The 14,075-nt window shown below is 46.1% G+C and overlaps 1 protein-coding gene and 1 pseudogene across 3 annotated transcripts in view; one reads left to right on the top strand and one right to left on the bottom strand.

The window, feature by feature from the left end:
* The window catches only part of FBXO42 (F-box protein 42), a 127,943-nt gene that overhangs the window by 95,930 nt on the left and 17,938 nt on the right, over positions 1-14,075 (bottom strand). Inside the window, exon 1 of one of the 3 annotated variants that reach the window (XM_069579297.1) lies at positions 6,819-7,062. The exons of 1 other annotated variant lie outside the window; for it this stretch is intronic. The gene's annotated coding sequence lies outside the window, so the exon portion shown is untranslated. Of the gene's footprint in view, positions 1-6,818; positions 7,063-14,075 lie in introns of those variants that run through there. One more of the 3 variants, XM_069579299.1, reaches the window with a different exon arrangement.
* On the top strand, positions 8,834-9,995 carry LOC138434467 (small ribosomal subunit protein eS1-like; annotated as a pseudogene).

Below are 14,075 nucleotides of genomic sequence, written 5' to 3'. Positions count from 1 at the left end.
CACAGCTGTTCCTTATGCCCCGAAACTTACCGTTAAACGTCCCGCCTCGTATCTCTCAGCCGGAACACCACCTTCTCACTGAGGCCTTCTCTAAACCAGTTTCAGTCAGCTTCCCCTCCCAGCTAGCTCTCTTTCATTTTCTTTGAAGCACTTGGGTGAAATTTTGTCCATTCATTAATTCCTTTCTTCATTCTCAAATACAAGGTCCTGGAAAGCAGAGCCCTTGCCTATTCTGTCCACTGTGACCCTAATATCTTGAACCATGCCTAGCACATAGCAGCATTCAATAAATGTTTGTTCAGTGGATGGACCAACAAACAAAAAGGCAAGAAAGACTCAACAGACACCTGCGATTACGCGATGCTTCAGAAAGATCGTGAAGAACATCAGCCACAAGACCAGATGCGCACACTGAGGGAGTATGTGCGACACGGGAGGCCTGAATGTGCCTGTGACACTAAGCACATTCCACGCGGACTGTACCGCATACGGCCCCTTAAGAGACCTGGCAGGAGTCAGCACAGCCATTTCCTTTCAGAACCTATTCGTGCGAGGACAGGCAGGTGGAGCACACAGGAGTTACTCTGTAGAGCTGGACAGAGTAGTTACATGGGAAAAAAAAACGGTTTCTACTTAGGAAACTGAATCTTTCAGTTATAAAAATGAACATGATTTACATGAGAGGCAGTGAGACAAGTCTGGCTTTAACAGACTGCATGACAGGTGGGGTGGAAAATAAGGCTGGAAAGGTACAAAGAAGGCCAAACGGAGAGCTTCACAGATAAGCATGTGTGTGTTAGTCACACAGTCCGAGTGTCCGACTCTTTGCAACCCCATGGACAGGAGCCCACCAGGCTCCTTTGTCCATGGGATTCTCCAGGGAAGAATACTGGAGTGGGTTGCCATTTCCTTCTCCAAAAAGGCTGATGAAAGTGTGTAGAATCAAGATGACAACCGTACTTAGCAGCACAGTCGCAATAAAGCACCACTGAGACCTGAGGAAGTGTTATCTGCTTACCTTACAGATAAGAGGCCCAGGCAATAATGAGCCACCCAGGGCCCCAATCAGAGGAGGAGCATTCAGAGAGCAGTTCTTTAAGACTGGCCTGTCATAATACTGTCACTTCAGTCTTAATCATTCCCAGAAACTGCCAAGAAGAAAAACTCCATCAACAGCAATGACTTTTCATGGGGTATTTATCATGTGTTAGGCATTAAATATTTTATGAGGCAGGAACTGTAACTCCCTTCCTGAAGATGAGGGAGCCTGAGATCACACAACTAATAAACAGCACAGCCCCGGCAACAAGACTAGTTCATTCAACCACTCTATCAGTACCTCAGCCTGCCTTCAGCTCACGGAAGCCTGGCCTAGAGTCACGTCAGCAAATGCAGCGAGAAGCAGGGGAACCCGAGGAATACTGAGGAGGATAACACAGATCTGCACAGGACGCACACACAGATTTTTTAGTAGTACTAACAAATGACTCCCAGTTTTACCAGATTAGAATAAAATTATTCTATCTAGAGAAATGGGAATATTGAGATGGGAACCCGGTTAGTAAAGGTTTTTTTTATCTTCAGAGAGGTGCGAGGTGAAATAACGGACTTAGTTGTGAACACATGGGCAGCTGATTTAGAGAATATGCTGTATAAAGTCCCTGGAAAATTAAGAGGCACAAAAGACAGACCACAACTAGATGGATTTGAGAAACATCCGGGGAGTGGTGTCAAATGAAGACACGAATGAGCCCAGTTCTCCAAAGACAGAAAGAGGAGCACAGGGCAAGCGGGAGAACGTGCACTCCTGCTGCGGGGACGTCCGCACACGGACAGGCATGGCCTGGGACGGCGCCAGCAGGAGGCCAGCAGCCAAGCTCCCTTGTTCCAGTTTTGACGTCTCGTAAGACAGTGTAGTAATAATGTCTAAGACCTGAGTGTTTACTATGTGCTAGGCAATACGTTGGAAGTTCATTTGCGCTCTGAAACTTAATTGTCCCCAAACACGGGCATTACCCTCATTTTATAGATGAAAAAACTGAGGGTTAAAGAACCTAAGGCCCATACCCAAGGAAAGTGGCAGAACTCAGCAGGACTCGAGCCTGGGTCTCCCCGGGGCCAAAGCCTACGATCCTGATCACTGTACTGAAATGAGTAGCTATCAGTCCAGCCCACAGGGCACAGGCACACCAGGAAGCGTCCTCTGTGTGTTTATACATCACATAAAAACTCTCATTTTAATCTTCAAATATGTAGTTCAGCGGCATCAAGTACGCTGTTCTACCTCCAGAACTTTGATCCCAAACTAAAATTAAATAGCAATTCTCCTTTCCCTCTCCTCTGCCCCAGCAACTGCCATTCTACCTTCTCTCGCGATGAATTGAGACTATTCCGGGGAACTCACACAAGTGTAATCATGCAGCATTTGTTCTTTTGTGGCTTATTTCACCTAATGCAACATCCAAGATTCATTACCATTAAGTTACTTTTAAGTTAAATAAAATGTGAAATTCTAACCCAGACACTATTATGTATCTCTACAGGGAATTATATTCCAAAATTCCATTATGGTTTATGAAACACGCTTGGAAGAGAACTACATTTACTGGGGAAGAAAAAAGGTGGGGAGAGGTAAGGAAGACAGACAAGTCAAAATGTGAAGGACCCACAGGAAAGTAAGGAAGAGGGCAGTGCGCTTGATTCTGACTAGAACAAAGGGTCTACTTGGAAAGACGTCTCAAAGCAAAAGGTAAGAAAGCAGTCCTTAGAACAGACCGCAAACAACACTGCTGGATCAACCAAGGGAAGACAAGACACTGTTGCTTTTTGGCAAGAGAAAGCAAGAACACTAGTGAAAAGCTTCAAAATAAACACTGAAATAGAAGGGTCAACTCCCATTTCCCCTTGATCTAGCCAGCAGATGGGAGAGCAGACACTTAGTAAAACTGTACTGATCAACTTATAATTAACATCAACCTTTCTCCAAACAATGCACCAAGAGGTTCATTCTGGAAAAAAAAAAAATTTCTTGTTCTCTATATAGTAACATGAAGCAAACATTTAAGATGAGAATAATAAAGGAAACAGATTTGGGAGAGTATGCCATACTAGGGAATTCCTTAAAACAGCTGAAATAAAATTATCCTAAATATTAAATATTCTAAGAGAATATCTGTCGCGAAAACTAAAGCTTGTTTGCCTTTAAAGAAATTGTATGAACTACCTGAAATCTATGTATTCAGTATTACTAGGAGATAAGAGAAAACACGTTACTGTCTAAGCCAAGATACTGTCCAGAGTAGTAAAATTTTACAAATAACTATTGTTTTATATAATATCTGTACACTTATCAGATTTATGAATATAAACAAGCATTAAAGTATAAGATACTTCCACTTTTGAAGCAAAACACAACAGAAGCATTGGGAAAAAATTAAATGCCTAGGAGAAAACTTTAGAAATTAAAAAGTAGAAACAATACAGGAAGAATCAGAACTCAAAGCAAATTTGCCTTCTGATACATACATGAGTAAGGAAACACGGAATTAAGCTTTACAAGAGTACCACTAAGTCATAATTTCACAAGACATTTGGAAGAATGTCACAAGAAACTACTTTAAAATAAGCCACAGTGTCATGAGCCTAACACTGGGCAGTTCTAAGACGGCCTGTCTGTAGGTTCTACCTCTCCACACATAAGCCAGAAACAGGGACGCACCACCCTCACTCTTCTGCCAGCCGCTACCTGAAAGCCCCCGTTCTCAGTGAAGATGCAGACGGCGCATGGCCAGTACTGCGCCACTCACGGATGCCGCTCAAGTCAGACTCCCGCGAAACTTCTGCAGTGTGGGTACCAGCATGCTGCACCGGTTATAAAGCGCCACAGCATGAAGATGAGAAAACTGTATTGGACAGAAGTTCAAGATCAGAGATGCTACGCAGCCTCAATCTATATAAATAGATTTTACAAAACAGTTTAGCATAGTTCTGGCTTAAGCTGTCAGCTTCACCTCCAAAGAAGGACGTTCTTGCTTTATTTATTACTGGGAAAAGAGACAGTATTAATAATCACGAATAGTCAACATGCTAAGGGACAGACAACTCAACATTGATTAAGTGTGATCAAATTGAAATCATACAGTACTGCTTGTGCCCGTTTACAAAGCAAAAACAAAAGTGTCACCACTCTAAAGCTGTCGCCGCTTAGTAATCTGAGATACTTTGATTGCAGCTGCAATGTTTGTGTGTATTTCGTGTGCACATGTCCACTCTCAGAAAGGCTCTCCCAAGACTGGTGGGTTTTGAGAACGCAGAAACCGCAACTGGGGCACACTGTGTGGGAAGTGTCATTAACAGTGAATGAATAAGAGAGGAAAAGAACTCATGACAGAATTTTTTTCTAAGTTTTTATAAAAAGCAGTTGCTCACAAAAGGGGTATTTTTCTGCAGAATAATAGGAAAGGCTGGGGAAACCCACCCTGGCTCTAAGAAGACTTTCTCACTCCCTTGGTTGGAGTCAGTGCATTTTTTACACTGCAATGTATTTAACTAATTTCTTAGACTGGCTCCCAGACCATATTGCGAGCAACTTCAGACCTAAAGCTGTCTTGTCTTAGAATCATCAGGACCTACTTCCGAGATTGTCCAGCACTGAGAAGGCCCTCAATAGGCATCTTCACAAAACTGATCACTGAATAATCAATTTTACATTCATCGTCTATTTTACAAAGCATTTTCACAAACACTGTTATTTCACATAACAATCTTGTGAAGCGGGAAGGGCGTAATTTAAACAAATGGCTTCTGGTTTTATAGACTGACTAAAACAAACCTGAAATCACAAAAACAATCCTGTGTTTTTGTTCATCTTTGGAGTAACTTCTTGGGACTTCAGCATTCTTGTAAAACCTAGAGGTTCTGCTAGCATTTTTACGATGTGCAGCAGCCACACAGCTCTGAGTCTCACAGGAGGGTTGTAACTATTTGAAGCGGTTTTAGAGAAGGCTCTTCCAGAAATCAGACACTTGAGAAGCATCCTCAGCGATTTTTCCTGATCCTGTTGTTCTGTGACTCTGAGAAGAAACTGCAAAAGGCTAAATGCTGGACAGTGACTGACGTCATGGATGTCACCAAGTTGCTTCAACACTTGATGATGATTTAGCACAACAACGCAACACAGCCTGCCAAGGAGTGTGATGTCAAACCACCAGGATGTTCTCTGCATTAATCTCATGACTCTTTATTAGCAAACTGATACGCAGAGTGGCTGGCTCTCCAACTTTCTAAACAGAGAAGTTGCTGGTTTAGGTTTATGTCCTTAGCAAAGGCATTGAGAAAATCTACAAATCCCTATGGAAGAGGCTTTAACAGAGAGAGAGAGAGAAAAAAAAAAAGGCCCCCAAGTTAGCTAACACTAAACAGTTGTTCCTCTAACGATTAAAAGCTTCTGAAACAGACTGAAAACCCGTGGATCAATATAGATAACAGTAATACTTATACCAGGCTTGTCAAAAGCTAACAGTCATAGGATATAAAATGACATCATACAACAGAAAGGAAACCAGTTTATATACACACATATGCTCAAAATGAGGGATCTGAAACAGAGCATCACTATTCCCAGTAAAAGCTACAGACTAAATCTTAAATGCTCAACTCTAAACGATGCTATTTCCTCTCAGATTTTCTTGTCCCTTTAAACCCATGATGTCATCCTTCTTAAGCACCAGTTGAACAAATATAAGTCACAAAAGGTATCTGGTGTGTCCAAGCCAAGGCTATGGCCTCAACAATTTCCCATAGCACAGCTGCAACTGAAGCCATCATTCCGCAAGGAAGAGACCGCGAGGCTTCAAACTGGCTTCTCTACTAGAGAAACAGAACCCAAGCCTCCAGATTAGCATCTGAACAACAGCGACAAAAGCTGTTCTCAAAAAGGCTAACTATAGTACAATGTCCCTGCCAGCAACTGAGAACGGGTAATGTGTTCTGAGCAACTGGAATCCCACCACAGAAAAGTCCAAAGACTATGGCAATTAAGAAATAAAGCTTTTATTCTCCTAACATAATTCAGAGATCAGTAGACAAAAGCAATTGGGTATCGAAATCTTAACAATCCAAAGGTTTCAAAGGAACGAGGGCTTCATTAGCACCGAAGTTACTCTGCGTAGACTATCAAGATCTTACAACTGCTTTTTCTTCGTTTGCAAATTGGTTCCCACCCTCCAAGGTTCCCTTTGCACAAACAATTCTCGCCAGAAGCCTTCCACTGTCACAACGTGGGCTGCTGTCTTAATCAAGGAGATCCGCAGTTCCTACTTCGCTGGGGGAACACTCAAAAAGCTAAAAGGGTAGGAAAGGTTGCTTGTGTTTCATTTTTTAAAGCCAATCCCAAAATCTTCCTTTTGCAGCTGCAGCTTCAGAGATGCTGGTCCTCGCCGCAGCCCTAATTCTGGAGAGCACCGGACTCCGGCGCCTCCCGAAAGGCGTTAAAGATTTGGGGGCGGGGTGGAAGGTGATCTGACACCTCAACGCCGTCCTTACCCAGGTCACACACCCTTCGTGGCCCCGGAAGGGGGACGAAAACCGCCCTGCTAGAGGGCAGAGGCCGGGTCCGCCTATCCCAGAGGCTGCCTGGCAAAGGGCTCTCCTCCCTGCCCCCCCCCCCCCCCGGGGAGGCCGAGGAAGACCACGGCGAGGCCCCCAGGCCAGCCAGCAGCGCCCCCCGCGCGGGGTCCACGGCCTGGGCCGGACGCAGCACATAAAGGGCAGAAGGCGCCGGCTCCCAGCCGCGGCCCCGGGAGAGGAAGAGGCCTCACCTGGCCTAGCCCGCGCCACGCTCTCGGGTACGCTCCGCTGGCGAAGGCGGCGAGGGAACCCGGGACAGGACGCGAGCAGAGGCGCTGCGCCCCAGGCCGCGCCCGCCGCGCTCGGGACTCCTCACAGCTGGCGGGACACCGAGCCGCCCGGAGCCGCCATCTTCCTCCACTCAAACGCCGCCGCCGCCGCCGCCGCTCTGGCTGAGAAGACAGCGCGGAGCGCGCATGCGCCACGGGCCGGCGCGGAGGACGCGCGCGCGCACTTGTCAGCGCGGCGCGGCCTGTGGGCGGGGCCAGGTGGGAAGGTGCGTGCCGCCGCCTCAGGCCGCCTCGCCCGCCGCCGCCGCCTCAGCCCGCCGCCCCAGCCTGCAGCCTCAGCCCGCCGCCGCCTCAGCCTGCAGCCTCAGCCCGCCGTCGCGCGCCGCCCCTGCCCCGCACCCCCTGCAGGCCCCGGGAGGCTCTCCAAGGTCGGAACGCCGCCTGGGCAGCCGGGCTGGAGCGAGGGGGGAAGCGCCGCGCTTCTGCGCCCGCCCTTGCTCCGGTGCCGACACACGGCCGGCCTCCGAACCTCTCACCCGCACTGCTTGGGACGACCGAGCAGGTTTACCAACGGCTTGAGCCTGTAATAGATGTCAGTTAGTTCACCTGTACTTCTCAGGGTTCGATGAGCTCAAGCGCGCTTGATGCCAACTGATGGAGAGCAGCTCAGTGCCTTGGTTATGCAAGCGAAGCCTCCCGTAACTGTAACAACCACTGTGTGACTTGTTACTGACTCCATTTTTCAGGTGAGGAAACTAACGCACAGGATGTATCATTTTCCCAAAGCCACATTGCAGGGTAGTTGGGGTGCGGAGGTAGGATTTGAATTTAGGCGTAACTGGCTCGCAAGCTTTGTGCTTTCCATCATTATTGCGATGGGATGGGTTCCAGCAAAGTCGCCCTTCCAAGGGAGCAATCTGGTGTGTAGATGCGAACCTTCCTTAAGTATCTGCACAGCATGTGGTCTAAGGAAATGCCAGAGATACAGAGCCCAAGGACTTCAGTCTTCACCCCAGGCACCTAACAATGAAGCACCCTTGAACTGCCAGCCCACCACCCTGGGATAAAGTGGACACTGGGACATCTCATAGGATATGGGGCTGGGTCAGAACCAAGTTTGCTCTCAAGTTGGGAAGGCAAGACGCTATTGAACAGATCTGGGTCAACCTCACTCTGAAAAGCACTAGATCTATGCTACACACTTGAATAATGCAAAGACCCCTAGTTAAACACTCATGGAGGGAGTTTTCTGGTGGTCCTGTCGTTAGAAATCTGCCTTGCAATGAAGGGGACACCAATTCAATCGCTCATGCTGGAAGATCCCACTTTCCCGGGGGGGGGGGGCGGGGGCGCAACTACGCCTCTGCATGGCAGTTACTGAACCAGTGGGTCCTGGAGCAGGTGCTCCACACCAAGAGCAGCCCGTACACCAAGGAAGAGTAGCCCCTGCCCACCGCAAGCAGAGAAAGCCTGCTCAAAACCACCGAAGACCCTCCACAGCCAATAAGTAAATAAATCTTAGGGGGGAAAAAAAAGCCTTTCAGTTAGGAAATGTCGCTGCAAAAGAGAAACGGCAGTTATATCTAAAAATGAATATTAAAATCATATCATTAAAAATCCCAAGCTTGGCTTCCTGGCTGGCTCAGTGGCAAAGACTGTCTGCCAATGCAGGAGACACAGGTTTGGTCCCTAGTCCAGAAAGACTGTACATGCCTCGAGACGACTAAGCCTGTGTCCCCCAACTACTGAGCTTGTGCTCTAGGGCTGGAGAGCCCAAATACCGAGCCCACGTGCCACAGCTGCTGAAGCCTGAGTGCTTACAAGACTCAGGCTGCGACGAGGCTGCGACGAGAGGCCCACGCGCGGCACCCAGAGGAGCCCCGCCCACCGCGGGAGAAAAGCGCTTGCAGCAGGGAAGACCCCGGCGTCAAATAGTAAACTTTTTAAATCTCAAGCTTAAAAACTGTCATGGAACGTGTGAACAATTCCCCACCCCCAAATACTCGGTGGAGCTCAGTGTTAGAAACACTGGGCCAGCTTGTAAGTGCTTCCTTTTAAAAATGCAGGTTCTACCTTTTGGCTCTCTGGAGGTCAGCAACAACAAGCACCTCATGAAAGGCAGCAAAAAGGGAACCAAGAAGGAAGTGGTTGGTCTGTTTTCTAAGAAAGATTGGTATAATGTGAAAGCATCAGCTATGTTCAATATAAGAAATATTGGAAAAACACTAGTCATAAAATCTCTGGGAACCAAAATCCCATCTGATGGCCTCTGGGGTTGTTGTTTTTGAAGTGAGCTTTGCTGATGTGCAGAAAGATGAAGTGGCATTTTAAAACTTCAAGCTAATTACTGAGGATGTTCAGAGCAAAAACTGCCTAGTTTCCGTGGCCATGATACCTCTGACAAAACATGCTCCATGGCCAAAGATGGCAGACTGTGAATGAAGCTCATGTTGATGTCAAGATTACTGACGGTTATTTGCTTGTCTGTTTTCTCTTGACTTTACTAAAAAAAAGAAAATGAAACAATCAGATTCAGAAGCACTCTTATGCTCAGCACCAACAGGCCCACCAAACCCAAAAGATGATGGACATCGTGACCCGAGAGATGCAGACAGATGACTAGACAGAAGTAGCCAAGAAGCTGACTTCAGACAGCACTGGAAAAGACCCAGACAGTTTATCAGTCTAGTTACCCACTCCATGCCGTCTGTTAGAAAACACACACACACACACACACACACAGCTGGGGCATCCATGGCGGCTCAATGGTAAAGCATCCGCCTGCCAGTGCAGGACATCAGGGTTTGATCCCCGGGTCACATAATTGAATCCCTTTGCGGTACACCTGAAACTAACACAACATTGTGAATCAACTGCATTTCACTTAAACTTTTTAATATAAATGAATAAATAATAAAATGCTGAAGAAGTTCAAGTTTGAGTTGGGAAAACACTTGGAGTTGTATAGTGAGGTGGTGATTCTGGAAAAGCTACTGGGGATGAGACAGGTACTAAAGTTGAATGAGCCAACAGATGTGGGCCATGTGTCCAAGAATCTTATTAAAATCCAGACTTTTAACGATGATAAAAATCTTGTGTAAAAAACTGTAGGTTCCAGGGCCCAGTGTAGACACTGCCTCAGACTTCTTCTAAAGCTCCCCAGGGATTCTGATGGCCAGTTGGGTTTGGAACTCCTAGATCATGATAGAACAGGTTCAAATACAGAACCACTCCACCGTGAATCTCCTAGCTCAAAGATAGCAGGGACTTTTTGCACACTGCTTTATCACCAAATAGAGACTGGCACACATTAGAGACTCACTAAGTGTTGAACGACTAAATGAACTGGGAATCTGAAAGCAAGGCATCCAGTCAAATATTAGTGAGTACCCACGGCAGCCCACTCCACTGTTCTCGCCTGGAAAATTTCACTGCCAGAGGAGCCTGGCAGGCTACAGTCCATGGGTCACAAAAAAGTTGGGCATGGCTTTGTGACTAAACAAGAACAATGTGCCAAGCCATAGTAATGTACTTTTTAAGAAGTCTAGTAATATACTTTTAAATAAAACAACAAAGTCCTTGACCTCATGGAGGCCCCACAGTTTACTGGGAGAGACAGAAAATACTGTGTAAAAAGGCCAATAAAAATTATCATTGATGATAAGCCCCAAAGCAGTCGTATTCTTAGAGCGATGACAGTCAATGTATAGTGTCTACTTTTCTTATGCACCAAACACTGCTACTTCAGCTTCCCCGCAGCTCAGACAGTAGGCAGAGTCTGCCTGAAATGCAGGAGACCTGGGTGCTGTCCCTGGGTTGGGAAGATGTCCTGGAGAAGGAATTGGCAACCTGCTTCAGTATTCTTGCCTGGAGAATCCCATGGACAGAAGAGCCTGGTGAACTCCAGTCCATGGGTTGCAAAGAGTTGGACAAGCGACTAACTCTTCTATGTTGTACAACTTCTAAACACCGCTAAGTGCGTGCCTTTGTTGAGCTTATTTTGCAGATGATGACCCTGAAGCACGCTGGGATTAAGGGGCTTAACCTAAAGTCACAGTGGGTTTGAACCCAGGTGGTCTCTCTTCAAAGACTTTGCTACTGAACTCGGTACAGTGTAGCTTCTGACAAACAAAAGGAACATAAGGTTAAGGGCAGTTAATCTATGGCCTGGAATATCAGGAGAAAAACTGGATATTACCTCCTAGGTCATGGAGGTTTGGGGGCAGGGAGGATAGATGATGAAATCGTGTTTTAGATAGAACAGTCTCTCTGCACGGTGAAGACAGACTGGGACGTGACTGGAGATGAGGGGACAAAAGAAAGCCAGGATGAGAGGAGTGGCCGTGACCCCATCCCTCCAGTGTCATCCAGAGGCCATCACAACAATTACTGAAATGAATTTCCTATGTATTTACTTACTTAGAATAAATAATATACGCACATAAAACAAATTTCAAAGGGTACCAAAGGGCATATAATAAAAATGAGGTCCATCCTGCCGTCTCCCAGCTTCCTGGTAGGCTTCGCCTCTCCACCAAGGTGACCACCGTCACGAGTTCCTTTTATCTTTCTAGGGATGCATACACAAATACACATATAAATTTAAAAACCTGCAAAAAGCAAACTATATACACTGCTCTGTACCTTGTTTTTCTAATAACTATGATTCTTTGAGACCTTTTGAAGTCAGTTTATTTAGAACCTCCTACGTTTTGTTACTAGTTCATTCTATTCCTTTGCATGGCTGGTCCATATATTTTTAAAACAAATCCTCTAGTGATAGGAATTTGTTTCCAGTCTTCTGTGATTATAAATAAACAGCAATGAATATCCTTATACATTTATTTGCATATGAGTAAATGCATCTGTAGGGAAATTTCCTAGAAATGCAGTTGCTGGGGGACTTCCCTGGGCAAGGACTGAGGCAGTCCAGTGGTTACAACTTCACCTTCCAACGCAGAGGGTGTGGGTTCCGCCCCTGGTAAGTAGGCGCCTACATGCCTCCTGACCAAAAAACCAAAACATAAAACAGAAATAATATTGTAACATATGCAGTAGAATTTATAAAATCGTCCACATAAAGAAAATATTTTAAAAAATGGAATTGCTGGGTTAACAGACATGCACATTTTAAATACTGGGAGGGGGTTCATGGGCTTTCCAGGCAGCTCAGCTGGTAAAGAATCCACCTGCAATGCAGGAGACTCCAGTTCGATCCCTGAGCTGGGAAGATCCCCTGGTGAAGGGATAGGCTACCCACTCCAGTATTCTTGGTCTTCCCTGGTGGCTCAGAAATTAAAAATAATTTACCTGCAATGTGGGAGACCTGAGTTCAATCCCTGGGTTGGGACCATCCCCTAGAGGAGGGCATGGCAACCCACTCCAGTATTCTTGCCTGGAGAATCCCCAGGGACAGAGGAGCCTGGCGGGCTGCATGGGGTCACAAACAGATATGACTGAGAGACAAAGCGCAGCACAGGGGGTTCATAGAAAAATCAAGGGAATTCCAAAAAACATCAACTTCTGCTCCATTGACTATGCTAAAGCCTTTGTCGTGTATGGAGTACAACAAACTGGAAAATTCTGAAAGAGATGGGAATACCAGACCACCTTACCTGCCTCCTGAGAAACCTGTATGCAGGTCAAGAAGCAACAGTCGGAACTGTAGGGAAACTGGAAAAGGAATATGTCAAGGCTGTATCTTGTCACCCTGTTTATTTAACTTATATACAGAGTACATCATGAGACATGCCGGGCTAGATGAAGCTCAAACCAGAATCAAGATTGCTGGAAGAAATAACCTCAGCTATGCAGATGACACCACCCTAATAGCAGAAAGTGGAGAGGAACTAAAGAGTCTCTTGAGGAAAGTGAAAGAGCAGAGTGAAAAAGGTGGCTTAAAACTCAACGTTCAAAAAACTAAGATCATGGCATTGAATCCCATCACTTCATGGCAAATAGATGGGGAAACAATGGAAACAGTAATAGTTTATTTTCTTGGGCCCCAAAGTCCCTGCGGATGGTGACTACAAGCCATGAAATTAAAAGATGTTTGCTCCTTGGAAGAAAAGTTATGACAAACCTAGACAGCATATTAAAAAGCAGAGACATTCCCTTGCCAACAAAGGCCCATCTAGTCAAAGCTATAGTTTTTCCAGTGGTCATGTATGGATGTCAGAGTTGGACTATAAAGAAAGCTGAGCACTGAAAACTTGATGCTTTTGAACTGTGGTGTTGGGAGAGGACTCTTGAGAGTCCCTTGGACAGCAAGGAGATCAAAGCAGTCCATCCTAAAGGAAATCAACCCTGAATATTCATTGGAAAGACAGATGCTAAAGCTGAAGCTGGGAAAGATTGAAGGCAAGAGAAGGGAGCAACAGAGGATGCATTGGTTGGGTGGGATCATTGACTCAATGAACGTGAGTTTCGAGCAAACTGGAGATAGTGAAGGACAGGGAAGCCTGGCATGCTACAGTCCACGGAGTCCCAAAGAGTCGGACAGGACTGAGCAACTGAACAAGAAGTGGCCATTTATTTCTTAACTGCCTACATGCCCTCAGCTTGGAAGTCAGATGGAGAATGCTCTCACTATGGGCTTTCCTCCTATTTCTATCACATGCCAGACTGTTCCATGTCGTAGCTCAAACGTACCTAAGTTCTGAGTGCAAATCACTAAGCCCCGACCATGGTATAACGAACATATCTCATAAGAAAGAGAAGCTTGTCCTCTAGGGTCTCTGCCCGTGCTTGCTTATGCCACTGCACCAACTTTGGGGGCTTTCCCCCTGGAGGAAGAAACTGCCACCACTTCCTCAATTTAGTCATTTTTGGCCATGCCACAGCATGTGGGATCTTGGTTCCCCCACCAAGGACTGAACCAATACCCCCTGCATCAGAAGCACGGAGTTTTAACCAATGGACCACCAAGGAAGTCCCCCACTTCCTCAACTTTAGACTTCACTTGGTTCCATCCCTTCATTTTAGAGATGAGGAAGGGACTTGCCCAAGATCACAGGCCTACATGATTAATTAGGGCTGGGCTGTTGATTACCTATTTGGTGGAACAAAAGCTGTTTCCTTTGCGGCATCCTCAAATGATCTCCAAGATATCTTTCTGGTCTCCTGGAAGATTCAGTCAGGAATGCTCATCAAACTCCTTTGTTAAAGCTCCTTGCCAAACGTAACACAATTGTGAGAAACTATCGCCCTCTGCTGGTA

The sequence above is a fragment of the Ovis canadensis genome, chromosome 2 (genome assembly GCF_042477335.2).
Source record: "Ovis canadensis isolate MfBH-ARS-UI-01 breed Bighorn chromosome 2, ARS-UI_OviCan_v2, whole genome shotgun sequence".
NCBI lineage: Eukaryota > Metazoa > Chordata > Mammalia > Artiodactyla > Bovidae > Ovis > Ovis canadensis.
The sequence above is the reverse complement of the archived record's forward strand: the minus strand, read 5'-3'. Positions and strand labels throughout refer to the sequence as shown.